Raw genomic sequence first — 15743 nt, 5'->3', positions numbered from 1 at the left:
TTCAATATTCTGCTAATAGGCATTGCATAGCTTAATCTCCATGCAAATAGAGAAGAGGATACCCAAGAGAGATACAGAATGATATGATTTGTCTTCCTCCCTGGTAAGGTGGGACCCACTGGTCAGATTTCTCAGGAGAGGAGGCAGGTGCAGGGAAGGGCAGCTTGAAAACACACTGGAATTGAGGCAGGAAATGTTTTTCCTTGAATTCCTTGGGTAGGTATAGCTTTCTCTCCACCTTCCTCCGCCTCCTCCATCCAAATTTTGAGATGCAGGGGGACTGGTTTTACCTGACCCAAGAAGTCAGCTTGTACATGACCCTAAGCACACCCCAATCAGCCTCCTGCTCACCAAACCAGGGGGCCAGTGTGGATGTATGTGCCCCTCAGTTGAAGGTCCAAGGTGACTTCTTTTTAACTTTCCAGTCTCTCTTTGTTTCTTTTTCAATAATTTTTAAACTGCATGAAGATAATTTTTTTCTAAAATGAATCCCTATTCCTAGTAGAGAATTAGGGAGATGCCCATACTGGTGGGAAAGAACAGTACATCCATTACAAGAGTTCAGTAAAGAATACATTTTTTGCAAGAGGACCTAAGACGAATGCTTGACAAAACAATACTGACCCTCTATGCATGTGATATACTCTGATATTTTCTATTCTGTTGTCTGATGTGCTGGGTTACTGCATTCTAATTCTTTTAAAAACATAAAATTCTGCTCAGGATCCATGGAATATTCCATTGACTTGTTCATGAGTCATAGCCTACAGTTTGCAAAGGCCTTCTCCAGAGACCACCGGGTGACTCGCTCCTCCCAATCCTGCAGGGGCTTCAAGGAAGCCTCAAGATGCCCCTCTGAGCCTTTGTCCCCTGGGAGATAGTGACCTAAAGGCTTTTTGCTCCCTTGGCCCAGGCCTGAGAGGGAAGGGGCAGGGTGGGGGCAGGCAGTGGCCGTCCCCGGGGTCTGGGAAACACTTGCCTATGTTTCTCCTGTACCCTCACACTATTACCACACTTGCCACACTTCTGGCACCAACGGTGTGGGGTTTTCCCCACAAGCAATTCAAGCAATTTTCTGTGACATCACCTGAATGGCCTACAATTCAGTTCAATCTTGATATTAACGACCCAGAATTAGTGCAGACCCCACAGCTTAAGGGTTCAGTCCCGCAAGACTGCCCCTCACTTAGATGCCTATTGCAAGTCCCAGATTGCCACCTGTACTGACCAACCAGCTATAAATCACAGATTCCCATGATCTCCTTCTCAAATTTGGTCACTTTCTAGAACAGCTCACAGAACAAAGAGAAACACTTGCTTACATTTACTGGTTTATTAGGTGAATAGCCAGATGAACATATGTGTGTGTATGTGATGTAGTCCAGAAGGGTCCAGAGCACAAGAGCTTCTGTCCCCATGGAAATGAAGTGCACTAACCTCTCCTTGTGGGTGTGTTCCCCAAGCTCTCCGGACCCCCTGTTATTGAGACTTTCATGAAGGCTTCGTCACATAAGTATGATGATTATTAACTCCATTTCCAGGCCCTCTTCCTTCTCCAGAGAATGAGGGATTGGAAGTGGAAAGTTCCAACCTTCTAATCATGGTTGGGTCTATCTGGTGACCAGTCCCCATTCAGGACCCACCAAGACTCAGTTCATTAGAACAAAAGCTGCCCTCGGGCTCTTATCACTTAGGGACTTATAAGAGTTTTTGGAGCTTTGTGCCAGGAAGAGGGGCAGAGACCAATATGTGCATTTTTTTCCTATGATTTCACAAAAGGGTTCATCCACCTGGTGGGGAGAAACACAGACTCAAAACAGAGTGGGTTACACTGAATGACACAGCCACCGTTTATTTGTCACTCGTGCTACTTTCGGACTGACTTCTCCACATTATCAGCACCCTCACACCAGGGCCCCAGGACACAGAGCAGTCACCCAGATGAGAGAAGAGGGCAAAAATTGACTCATGAAATGGCCGAGTCAGACCTTCACAAGAGTGGGAAAGTGCAGCCTTCTGGGAAGAGAAAGTTAGGGTATTTATGAACATTCTCATTTTAAAGCTGGCTACAGGGCCTCTGTGGTGGCACAGCGGGTTGAGCACCACACTGTGAGGCTGTCCCCAGCCTCTGCAGTGCGGATTCTATTGCCGGCCGGCCAGGGAGAGACCCAATTGGCATGGCAGACCTCTCCTGCCTTACCCGCTGCTCCCCTAAGCAGTGTCTCCATCCGTCTGCCCGTTCTGGTCCCCACTCTATCTCTGGTGAGTTTTCTCACCCTCCCGCGCCTCTGGCCTGTACTCCAGTTCTTGTGTACATAAATAAATCCAGAAAAATAAACAAAGCTGGCTACAGGAGGCTGTGGCATCACAAGAAAAAATATGGTGTGAGGGGACTGACTGACCCTCTGTGGACATTCAGCAATGGTCAAAGACATTTTTGGCTGCCATGACTTGGGAGGGAGGGTTACAGCCAGGTAACTGGGTAGAGGCCAAGGATGCCACTAAACATCTCGTAATGCACAGGACAGCACTTCCCCCGCCCCAACAAAAAATTATCTGACCCCAAATGTCAATGATGCCAAGATTGAAAACCCTTGCTAGAGGTATGGTATTTAAATGGGGAGATTATAGCCACCACATGGAGGAGATCTGTCAGTGAAGCTAGGTAAGGAGGCTGGTACAGTTTCTAAGTCAGTCAATTTCTCACAAAGCACTTATTAAACCTTGACTGTGTACAGAACTCCCTAGGAAAGGCTGACAGGTGACAGACTGGGTTCTTGTAATCATCCTAAAGGACAAAATGGATGGTGCCTGGGCTCAGCTCTAGGTCAAGGATACCAGCGCAGGGGGTCTGTTGCTTATCTTTCTCTTCTGGTCCTTCTGCTGTTCCCCGTGCCAGTACCAACCCATGTCAGGGACCGTAGCCCCACAGAGTGATCAGCTGTCCTAAGGGCATGTTCCCCCAAGAGAATCTACTGGTCAAGCTCCATGATTTTAAAAAAGCTCCTATTGAGATTCTGACTGGAATTCCATTGAATTCATAGATCCATTTGAGGGATAATGATGTTTTTTTATACTGTTGTGTCTTCCTATCCAAGAAACTGGACTATGTCTCCATTTCTAAGGTCCTTCTTCATGTATGTGTTCTATGAAGTCCTATCATTGATTGCTCCAGGGTTTGCACATGTTTCTTGCTAGTTATTTCTAAATCTCCTTTGTTATTGTCTTTATTTCTCATAAGAATCTATGTGGGCCTGGAACCCTGAGGTTCAGAGAAGTGTCCAGTCCTGCTCTCCCTTCATACCAGAAGGAGATGTGAGAGGAGATAGATCTGCTGCTCCAGTAGGGACAGAGGGCTTGAGGTGCGCTGCTGGGCACAGATGCCATTTGCACTGAAGTTCACCCAGCCAATCACACTGCAGAAGACACAATTTTATTCAAGCCATAGTCATAACATTTCTACATTGATTGAACACTAGACTTTAGGAATCAGTAAGGCCCTGGTCAGGGGACCGAGGCAGAAAATATTCTGGAAGTGAGAAAACTACAAAGGTTCCCTATGATTGCCTGGATTTAGTCCAGTTCTGTTTACCCGTTGGCTCTATTAAGATCTCTGCCACCTCAGGGAGACACATGTGTTTGTGGGAACACAGTTTTTGAGCCAGTGAAATAGAATGCTGTTGCTTTGTTTTACAGTTTTATCAGAATATTATGTTCACAAAATGCATGAGTATCGCTGTATCAGTGTCTGGTTCAGACCTTGTGGGTGGGACATGCTGAGGGTCCCGTCCACTTTGGAATGAGTGGTCATGGAATTGACAGGCTGGAGGTGCTCCCCTCTCCGCAAATGCATTCCTTTCCTTCCTTATTATTATGCAGGGCTGAAGGTACCTCAGGCCCCAATATGCTTCTTTCCAGCATTCCCTATCTTAGGGACCTTTCCCAGGTAACAGGGTGTTGAGGGCACTAACTGGTCTTTTAGTTCTGCATTATCACTCTCTTCCTATCTATTTACCCTCTGCTGGGAATTTTCCTTGGAGATACGCTTCCCTTCTCCTCCTGCTTGTTTCCTCCTGCTTCTTTTGGTTTCCAGTTCCCTTCATCCTTGGAAATCCCATCTGAACTGCTTTCTCATTTTGAGGGATTCCCCATAATTTCTGGTCCCCAGATGAGACCTTTCTTGTTTTCCAGTACTTTTTGAATTTTTATATTGTTATTTCAGTGGATCAGTGTGGAGGTGGACACATTGGCTCAAGCAGCCATCATCAGAGAGTCTTAAAGAGTGTTTTTTAAAAATGCCTAGTAGGGCCTCCCTGGTGGCACAGCGATTGAGTGTTGGGTTGCAAAGCTGCCCGTGGCCTCTGCAGCGCCGGTTCAATCCCCGGCTGCTCCCCGGCTGCTCCCCGGCTGCTCCCCGGCTGTTCCCCGGCCACCGGAGGAGGGTCCCACATGGCGTGCAGACCTCTCCTGCCGCCCGCTGCTCCCCTCAGCAGTGTATTTTATCGGTCTGCCTGTTCTGCTCCCCGCTCTGGCTCTGGTGAATTCTCTCACCCTCCCACGCTTCTGACTGTACCCAGTGCTTGTATAAATAAATAAATAAATAAATAAATAAATAAATAAATAAATAAATCTTAAAAAAAATAAAGAAAAATATATAAATTCAATACAGGTTAACATTTAAATAAATGAATGAATGAATAAAAATGCGTAGTAGGGGTCTCCCTGGTGGCGCAAGGGCTTAAGCACAGCCCTGTGATGCTGTCTGCAGCCTCTGAAGCATGAGTTCAATCCCGCGCCAGGGAGCAGCCCACATGGCACATCAGACCTCTCCTGTCTTGCCCGCTGCCCCCCTCAGCAGTGTATTTCAGTCAGTCTGCCTGTTCTGCTCCCCACTCCTGTCTCTGGTGAATCCTCTCACCCTCCACACATCTGGCCTGTACCCCAGGTCTTGTATGCATAAGTAAATAAATCTTTTAAAAATAAAATAAAATAATGCCTAGTAGAAAAGTTGACTTTGAACATCACTTGTATTTGAGAGGGTTACCAAGAGGGAGAGGGTTACCAAGATTGTATCTGTGGCCTATTATGTGGTTGATGTTTTCATGTTCATGTGTGTTATACAGAAGCTTGGGCAGATTGTTCATTTTCTGAACAATTCTTGGAGTTTCATCTTAAAGGCAAAAGTGGCTGTGCCAGCCAATCCATGTGGTATCAGAGGAGAATCTACAAATGAACTTCTTTTTTTAAAGATTTATTTATTTATGCATACAAGAACTGGGGTACAGGCCAGAGGTACAGGAGGTGAGAGGATTCACCAGAGACAGAGTGGGGAGCAGAACAGGCAGATAGACAGAAATACACTGCTGAGGGGAGCAGCGGGCGAGACAGGAGAGGTCTACTGCACCATGTGGGTATCTCCTTGGCCGGCTGGGATCAAACTCATGCTGCAGTGGCTGGTGATAGCTTGATAGTGCTGTCTTTATACCCCTGCACCACCAGGGAGGCCCTACAAATGAATGTTCAAATTAACTTACCTGATGATTATCCTAAGGCCCACTCCTGCTCTTTGTCCTTTTTGATTCTGAGTTTAGAGGTTTGCAGAGGCTCTTATTTCTGGTGATTCGGGTTTGATCTTGTCTCTTTGGATTTCTCTTAAGTCTGATTACATCCACTTGCACTCTCCAAGGAGTGCCTCAGGGTTTCTAGTGGCGCCTGGCATCTTTTCTTTCTTTTGTTGTTTTTTTTCTGAAGGGATGAATTTTTTTTATTTTAATATTTTATTTTATATAATTTGTACATCAATTTTCATTTTTGCACAATATATGCGTTTTCATTTTGGTTATATTCCCCATACAATTGCACCCCCCCTTATTTTGACCCCAATCTTTTTCCTGTGCCCCCTCCCCGCCATAGTGTGTCTCGGTTTATAGTTGCTTGCTGATTTTGATTTTTACTTTGTATTAATTAGTCTTTTTCCTGGTCCCTTATTTAGGTTTTCTAAATTCCTGCTATGAGTGAGACCATCCGGTATTTTTCTTTTTCTTTCTGACTTATTTCACTGAGCATGATCGCTTCTAGCTCCATCCATGTTGCTGCAAACTGCATGTGCTTATCTTTTTGATTGCTGAGTAATATTCCATTGTGTATATGTACCACATCTTCTTGATCCAGTCATCTATTTGGGGGCATTTGGGTTGTTTCCATAGCTTAGCTATTGTAAACAGTGCTGCTATAAACATAGGGATGCAGGTGCCCTTTGGAATTAATGTTTCTGTGTCCTTTGGGTAAATACCTAGGAGTGGAATTGCTGGATCATATGGAAGCTCTATCTTTAGTAGGTCAAGAAATCTCCACACAGCTCTCCATAGTGGTTGGACCAGTTTGCACTCCCACCAGCAATGCAGGAGAGTTCCTTTTTCTCCACAACCTCGCCAACATTTGTTCTTGCTAGGTTTTTTTAATATGTGCCATTCTCACTGGTGTAAGATGGTATCTCATTGTAGTTTTGAATTGCATTTCCCTGATTACAAGTGATGCTGAACATTTTTTCATGTGCCTGTTGGCCATTTGCATTTCCTCTTTGCAGAAGTTTCTTTTTAGTTCTTCTGCCCATTCTTTGACTGGATTATTTTCTTTGTTTTTGTTGAGTCTCATCAGCTCTTTGTAGATTTTTGTGATCAGTCCTTTATCATTAGTGTTGCGTGCAAAAATGTTCTCCCAGTCGGTGGGGTTTCTCTTTGTTTTGGTTATTGTCTCTTTTGCTGTGCAGAAGCTCTTTAATCTGATGTAGTCCCAGCTGTTTATCTTTGCCTTCACTATCACTGCTTTGGGTGATGTGTCTGTAAAGATGTCTTTGATGTGCATGTCATGTAGTGTTTCGCCTATATTTCCTTCTATATATTTTATGGTATCAGGTCTTATGTCTAGTTCTTTAATCCATTTTGAGTTGGTTTTTGTGCATGGAGTGAGGCAGTAGTCAAGCTTCATTGTTTTGCATGTAACGACCCAGTTTTCCCAGCACCATTTATTGAACAAATTTTCTTTGCACCAGTGTATATTCTTTGCTCCTTTGTCAAAGATTAGTTGACCATAAATCTGTGAGTTTATTTCTGGATTTTCTATTCGGTTCCATTGGTCTGTGTGTCTGTTCTTGTTCCAATGCCATGCAGTTTTGATGATTATGGCTTTGTAGTATAGTTTGAAGTGGGGGAGGCAGCATGAGTTCTATCCCCAGCCAGGGGCAACACACGTGGTGCAGCAGACCTCTCCTGCCTTGCCTGCTGCTCCCCTCATCAGTGTATTTCAGTCAGTATGCCTGTTCTGTTCCCCATTCTGTCTCTGGTTAATCCTCTCACACCCCCCCATGCCTCTGGCCTGTATCCCAGCTCTTGTATGCATAAAAATAAAATAAATCTTAAAAAAAGAAGCTATAGTATATATACTCAATGGAGTATTAGTCAGTTAAAAAAAGAAGAAATCTTTCCACTTGTTAAAACAGGATGGAAGGGGAAAGGATTATGTTAAGTAAAATAAGTTAAAAGGAAAAGACAAATACAGATCACTTTGATCATATGTGGAATGTAAAGAAGCAAAACAAACAAACAAACAAACAAACAAAAAAACCCAAACAGACAAAACTAAACCAAAACATACCCTAGAAGTATGACAGCAAAACTGAGAAGGGTGGCCTCTTTGGTGGCACAAGGGGTTAAGACACAGCCTATGAAGTTATCCGCAGCCTCTGCAACATGAGTTTGATCCCTGGCCAGGGAGCTGCCCACATGGTGTAGCAGACCTCTCCTGATTGGCCCACTGCTCCCCTCAGCAGTGTATTTCAGTCAGTCTGCCTGTTCTGTTCCCCACTCTGTCTCTGGTGAATCCTCTCACCTTCCACACCTTTGGCCTGTACTCCAGTTCTTGTATGCATAAATAAATAAATCTCAAAAAAAAAAAAAACAACTGAGAAGGGGATGGTCAGATGGACGCTGGTAGCAAAGGAGGGAAGGGAGCAATGCATTATGCTTTTCTGGTGTATGTAGTGGGTAACAAACATCAAAAGAGGTGTGAGCCTATATCCCTAAATCATATACAGTATGGTAAACCATTACCTCAATAAAAATTATACAATTAAAAAAATCACAATATTACTCAGCAATCAAAAAACATAAACTCATGCAATTTGCAGTAACATAGGTGGAGCTGGAAGGGATCATGCTCAGCAAAATAAGCCAGAAAGGAAAAGAAAAATACCAGATGGTCTTACTCATAGCAGGAATTTAGACAACCTAAATAAGGGACCAGGAAAAAGACTAATTATAATAAAGTAAAAATCAAAATCAACAAGCAACTGTAAACCAGAGACACACTATGGTGGGGCAAAGCAGAGGAGGAATTGGAGTCAAGATAAGGGGAGTGGGAATTGTATGGGGAATATAACCAAGATGAAAATGCATACATTGTGCAAAAATGAAAAATGATATAAAATATATATATAAAATAAAAAAATCACAATCCAGATGTTTCCATTTGTAAAAGTGTCACATCATTCAAAAAGAAGAAAGGAATTCTATACATTGTTTAGAAAACTGATTGATATACCTCTTCAATTTGGCACAATTCAATTATCATCTTTTTGGAGTCTAGGAAAGATAAATGTTACTTGCTTTGTGCTTCTTATATTTTGTTATTAGTCAATAATAACTCAGTGAAATGCTTCCTCATAAATGATCTTTGAAACAAGGTTTCCCAAACTGGAATTCAGAATTGTTCATTAAAAATTCATCCCTTCATATAATAGCATACACATTCTATGAAGCCAAACCGAACAAGGACAACACAAAAAAAGAAAACTACAGGCCAATCTCTCCAATGAACACGGATGCAAAAATCCTCAATAAAATTTTAGCTATCAGAATCCAACAATGTATCCATAATATAATTCACTACGACCAAGTAGGATTTATTCCAGGGACATAAGGATGGTTCAGCACCTGAAAATCAATCAATGTTATCAAACACATCAACAAAAAGAAATATAAAAACCATATGATAATATCAATAGATGCTTAGAAAGCTTTTGACAAAGTACAAAACCCATTTATGATAAAGGCCCTTGAGATTCGCAGGATACAAGGAACATACCTCAACATTATAAAGGCCATATATGACAAGCCCATAGCCAGTATCATTTTCAATAGTGAAAAGCTGAAAGCATTTCCATTAAGATCTGGAACAAGACAAGGATGTCCACTCTCACCACTGCTTTTAAATATAATACTGGAAGTCCTAGCCAGAGCAATAAGACAAGAGAAAGACATACAAGGAATCCAAATAGGGAAGGAAGAAATTAAACTATCACTATTTGCAGATGATATGATAATATACATAGAGAAACCTAAAAACTCCACAGAAAAAGTAATTAAATTAATCAATCACTTTAGTAAAGTGGCAGGATACAAATTCAACATGCAAAAATCAGTAGCCTTCCTACACACAAACAATAAATCTGAAGAAGAAGAAATAAAAAAAAATCCCTTTTATTATTGAAACAAAAAAAGTCAAATACTTGGGAATAAACCTAACAAAAGAGGTAAAGGATCTATACAAAGAAAACTATGAAATACTGTTAAAAGAAATAGAAGAAGACACAAAGAAATGAAAAGACATCCCCTGCTCATGGATTGGAAGAATTAACATTATCAAAATGGCCATCCTACCAAAGCAATTTACAGACTCAATGCTATTCCAATAAAAACTTCAATGACATTTTTCAAAGAAATAGAACAATTATTGTTGAAATTCATATGGGATCACCAAAAACCCCGAATAGCCAAAGCTCTCCTGAAAAAAAAAAAAAAAGGAATGGAGGCATCACTCTCCCAGACTTCAAACTATACTACAAAGCCATAATCATCAAAACTGCATGGCATTGGAACAAGAACAGACACACAGACCAATGGAACCGAATAGAAAATCCAGAAATAAACTCACAGATTTATGGTCAACTAATCTTTGACAAAGGAGCAAAGAATATACACTGGTGCAAAGAAAATTTGTTCAATAAATGGTGCTGGGAAAACTGGGTCGTTACATGCAAAACAATGAAGCTTGACTACTGCCTCACTCCATGCACAAAAACCAACTCAAAATGGATTAAAGAACTAGACATAAGACCTGATACCATAAAATATATAGAAGGAAATATAGGCGAAACACTACATGACATGCACATCAAAGACATCTTTACAGACACATCACCCAAAGCAGTGATAGTGAAGGCAAAGATAAACAGCTGGGACTACATCAGATTAAAGAGCTTCTGCACAGCAAAAGAGACAATAACCAAAACAAAGAGAAACCCCACCGACTGGGAGAACATTTTTGCACGCAACACTAATGATAAAGGACTGATCACAAAAATCTACAAAGAGCTGATGAGACTCAACAAAAACAAAGAAAATAATCCAGTCAAAGAATGGGCAGAAGAACTAAAAAGAAACTTCTGCAAAGAGGAAATGCAAATGGCCAACAGGCACATGAAAAAATGTTCAGCATCACTTGTAATCAGGGAAATGCAATTCAAAACTACAATGAGATACCATCTTACACCAGTGAGAATGGCACATATTAAAAAAACCTAGCAAGAACAAATGTTGGCGAGGTTGTGGAGAAAAAGGAACTCTCCTGCATTGCTGGTGGGAGTGCAAACTGGTCCAACCACTATGGAGAGCTGTGTGGAGATTTCTTGACCTACTAAAGATAGAGCTTCCATATGATCCAGCAATTCCACTCCTAGGTATTTACCCAAAGGACACAGAAACATTAATTCCAAAGGGCACCTGCATCCCTATGTTTATAGCAGCACTGTTTACAATAGCTAAGCTATGGAAACAACCCAAATGCCCCCAAATAGATGACTGGATCAAGAAGATGTGGTACATATACACAATGGAATATTACTCAGCAATCAAAAAGATAAGCACATGCAGTTTGCAGCAACATGGATGGAGCTAGAAGCGATCATGCTCAGTGAAATAAGTCAGAAAGAAAAAGAAAAATACCGGATGGTCTCACTCATAGCAGGAATTTAGAAAACCTAAATAAGGGACCAGGAAAAAGACTAATTAATACAAAGTAAAAATCAAAATCAGCAAGCAACTATAAACCGAGACACACTATGGCGGGGAGGGGGCACAGGAAAAAGATTGGGGTCAAAATAAGGGGGGGTGCAATTGTATGGGGAATATAACCAAAATGAAAATGCATACATTGTGCAAAAATGAAAATTGATGTAAGAATTATATAAAATAAAATATTAATTAAAAAAATAAATCTACTGTAGCAACACACACACACACACACACACACACACACACACACACGGAACTCGTGTTACAGTGCTACAGTGGCTGTGGTCAGCTTCATAGATTGTGTCCTAACCTCTTGTGCCACCAGGGAGGCCCTATACTATATCTTCTTATTCCACTCATCTGTCACTGGGCACTTAAATTGTTTCCATACTTCGACTATTTTAGACAGTGCTACAGTAAACAGAGAAGTGCCTAGCATCTTTTCTTATTTCCCTGTACTGTAAGAATTTATACTTAAAAGAACATTTCTTCCCAAATCAATGGAATGTTGGGTGAATGGGTGGTAGACATATGGGTACATCTGCATCTTCTTCTAATCACCTGTCTTCTGATCTATTATGTATTTGGTCATTGTATGACTGTACTTTTTCTCCACTTTATTCTCTAAGTGGTTATTGTGGCACATAGAAAGCCCATCAATTATTGTATGTATGTGTGTATGTATGTATGTATTGTAACCTGGCTATGGGAAGGTTCCTTTTTGGTTAGGTTTTGTTACCTTTCTTGGCTTATTACAACAAACATCTTACTTGCTCGGCACTTTGTATGTTAGTTATTTGGCCCAGACTGAGTGGTTCTACTGCTGATCTGAGATCATTCATATGACCACAGTCAGCTAGCAGGTCAGTCCGGGCCTCTGTAAGGGTTCATCTTTGCTTCTGGCGGTCTTATCCTCCAACAGGCCAGCCTGGGCTTCTGCATCCTGCAGGTGTACCTGCTCCGAGACCCTCTGCTTCCAAGATCCTCTACTGTGCTCTACACGTCCTCTTGCACTGATTCTGACACAGGACACAACCTATTTTATTCTCCAAAAGTAAATTCATTACCCAGTGCAATAGTTATAAAAGGATAACTTATTGACAATTTCACAAAGTAGATGGTGGAAGCATTTTATAGAGCTGAGCAATACTGCAGAAATCACCCAAACTGTCTTTTTCTCCAAAAATAAAAATTCTACTCCTCATTTTTCTATTCCTTACCTCTATCTCCAATCCTTAAATTTTCCATTTTCTTTTTTTTTTAAGATATATTTATTTTATTTATACAAGCACTGGGTACAGTGAGAAGCATGGGACGGTGAGAGAATTCACCAGAGCCAGAGCGGGGAACAGAACAGGCAGACTGACGAAATACACTGCTGAGGGGAGCAGCGGGCATGGCAGGAGAGGTCTGCGCACCATGTGGGACCCTCGCCAGTGGCCGGGGATTGAACCAGCACTGCAGAAGCTGCAGGCAGCTTTGCAGTCCAGCACTCAACTGCTTTGCCATGCGGGGAGGCCCAAATTTTCCATTTTCTTATTGGGACAATTTTAATCAGAACTGGATCTTCCACCATCAACACATAACACTGTCTTCCAGTGTTTGACCATATGTCATTTTAACCCCGGTTCCCAAGAAAACTGTCTTTGGCCATATAGGGTAGCTCCAGACAGACTGCCCAGAGAAACCATGTTTGGAACATGCATGAGAGCCTGCCTGGCTCACTCACGCTTGCTTTTCTTGTTGGTAAAAATGCTCTTCCACATTTTTATATTGCATTATCTGGCCCTTTGGGCAGTTGTTAGGGAAGCCAGATCCCACACTTTGAAGTGCAGTGTTTCATAAGTTCATAAGTCCAGGGATACAGTTCACGGGCCTGCTTTACAGAGGCATCCAAGGGTGACAACTAAGTCCTCCCATGCAAATTCTAAATTTGCTGGTTAGTTGGCCAGTGCTATTTACTTACCTTTTTCCAGAGGAAACAATTAAACTCTTATTTCTAGGACAAGCAGAGGGTTACAGTTCAGAGTCAGGCACCTAGACTAAAGCCACAGGTAACAGGAAGATTGGGGAGCTTATCTTCCCTGACGTTCACCTTCCAAAAAGATGGCTCCAAGTTCCTTAAGAAAGACATTCTTGGGTTATAGGCTGACAAGAGGTTTATTTAACTCTTTAAAATGTCATACATATGGGGCCTCCCTTGGTGGCACAGCGGTTGAGCACTGGGCTGCGAAGCTGCCCGTGGCCTCGGTTCCATCCCCGGCTGCCGGCGTGGGTACCACATGGCACGCAGACCTCTCCTGCCGTGCCCGCTGCTCCCCTCAGCAGTGTACTTTGTCAGTCTGCCTGTTCTGTTCCCCACTCTGGCTCTGGTAAATTCTTCACCCTTCCGCGCTTCTGACTGTACCCAGTGCTTGTACAAATAAACAAATAAATCTTTAAAAAATTATTTAAAAAATGTCATACGTATGAAAGGGGCAGAGGAAAGATTCACAAAATTCTAGGTTCCTCAAGGATATGTTTTAAGAAAAATAAAGGGTAGGGGGAGTCTCTTTCCCTCAGGGAAAATTCAACTTGATGTTTATTTACCCTTACCATTTTCTCCTGTGGTAATTCCCACTACCATTTTTGAATTATCTCTGTTGCCATTTCTGCCTTTCTCTGGGTTGTTTGTAGCTGCCTATATATCCAGTAAGCCCATAGTAAGATGCAGAGTAAAGCAATCATCAGAATTACAATAGAATTAACTTTAAAATTCAACATAAATGCCTGAGAGTGTAAATCCTTTAAACATGTCCTTTCAATGGTGAACTGATTAAAGCAGGTTCTTGTTTAATCATGCTTAGTAAAAATTCTCCCACATACACTCATTTCACTGCTGTGTTGTCTTTAGTGCTTGTGTTTTCTTTGGTTCTTGAAGCTTCTGAGACCCTGTGTACCCGAGACTATCTCTATTCCACCCTAGACACAAGTTCCTTTCTTGGAATTGTGACACCATTTGTCCCTTTGCCTCCAGTGTGGTGTTTGAGAGATCAAATATCAGTTTAATTAGTCTCCCTTTGTAATAAAGTGTTATTTCTGTCTAGACATTTTAAAAATAATTCTTGCTTATCTTTCATGACATTTCACTGTGTCTAGAGGTGCATATGTGTGTGTGTGCCTTAACTGTCCTGTTCAGCACCCTGTGATCCCAGTAGATCTGAAGTCATTTGTCTAAATCTGAGAAATTTTCTCATTATTTATAAGCATTCCCTCCTTTCTTATGAGGCTACTATCACTTGAGTTTTGATATTTATACTTCTATTCTCCCTATTAATTTACTTTTCTTTCATTAACTCCATTTCAATTCATTTCTGGTATTATTGCCTTTTCAAATACATCCATTTTTGTATCTCACTTGTTCCATTGAATGATTTATTTGAGCAATTCATTTCCAGTATCTTTTCTGTTTAACTATGTGTTCCTGGGAAGATGATAAATCTTTCCGTTCTTTATATGAGGGTTTGGAGTTTGGTATGTCTTAGGGTATAGGTCCACTTGGAGCTCAGCCAACCTTCTTTCTCCTCCCCCGTCTATGACTCTCCATGGAAGCTTCCAGGACTTTTGCCTTAGCCACCAACCCAGATTGAGGAAAAGGGTGGGCGTTGGTTGTTATAACTCCCTAGCCCGTTGGGTGGAGGCAGGGCTGGAAGGAATGCAGAGTTTCCAGCCAGCCCAGCTGTACTCTTTCAACCCCACTATGAGCTTTCCAACCCCACTGACCTGGATGTGGCCAAAGCACCGCAGACTGGTACCGCCAATTGTCTGCTCTGCAGTGTTTGCAGGGCAGATAATGAGCCTTCCAGAAAATATGAAGAGAGACAAAGATATAATCCAAGAATTTCACCTCAGCTTCCCCTCCATCTCCATCTCTGACCTTTTCCCAACCTTGGCTATGTCATCTCCAAAGGGGACCCAAACCAGCAAGGGTTTTGTTGCTGGGATCGGTTCTGAAATTCAACCACCTCCAAACCTCTTCTGTCCCATCAGTAGGAATGGGGTTGGGGGAGGAATCCATCAGCTATTGCTGCTTCACCATCTTCATCTAGAACCAGATATGCCTTTACATTTTGTGTGATGAATTTTCTGAAATATTTTTGCTCTAAATCTGTATTATCTTGACTGGATATAGAAATTTAGGTTCAAAGATAATGCTCTTTGAAGAACTCTAATCCTCTGTTACTCCTTTCTCTCTGGAATTTTCTGGGATTTTCTCCTTATCCTTTAGAATTTTATCTTTGTCCTAGAAATTTCATTTCTAGGGGTGTGTGTGCATATGTGTTTGTGTGCATCCATGTGTAAATCATGCTCAGAATTCAGTGGTCTTCATCAGTTTGAAGATCACGTCTTTCTTCAGTGCTGCAGACAGGACAGCTGATGAAGTTCTCTGCCATTAACGAAGACTCAGAGTCTAAATGAATTTTGTGGGGGGAAGCTGGGGAGAGCCATCGAGAGCAGTTCTGCCTTTCACTCTCCCAGCCCAAGCTTTTATTGAAGATATGAACAAAGGAACAAGAAAATAGCATGCAATTGTGTTTTTGCCTATACAAATTAATACTGCTGAAAACAAGTTTT

The sequence above is a fragment of the Talpa occidentalis genome, unplaced genomic scaffold (assembly GCF_014898055.3).
Source record: "Talpa occidentalis isolate TD23 unplaced genomic scaffold, MPIMG_talOcc4v2.1 talOcc4.15, whole genome shotgun sequence".
Lineage (NCBI taxonomy): Eukaryota > Metazoa > Chordata > Mammalia > Eulipotyphla > Talpidae > Talpa > Talpa occidentalis.
Note: the sequence above shows the minus strand (reverse complement) of the source record.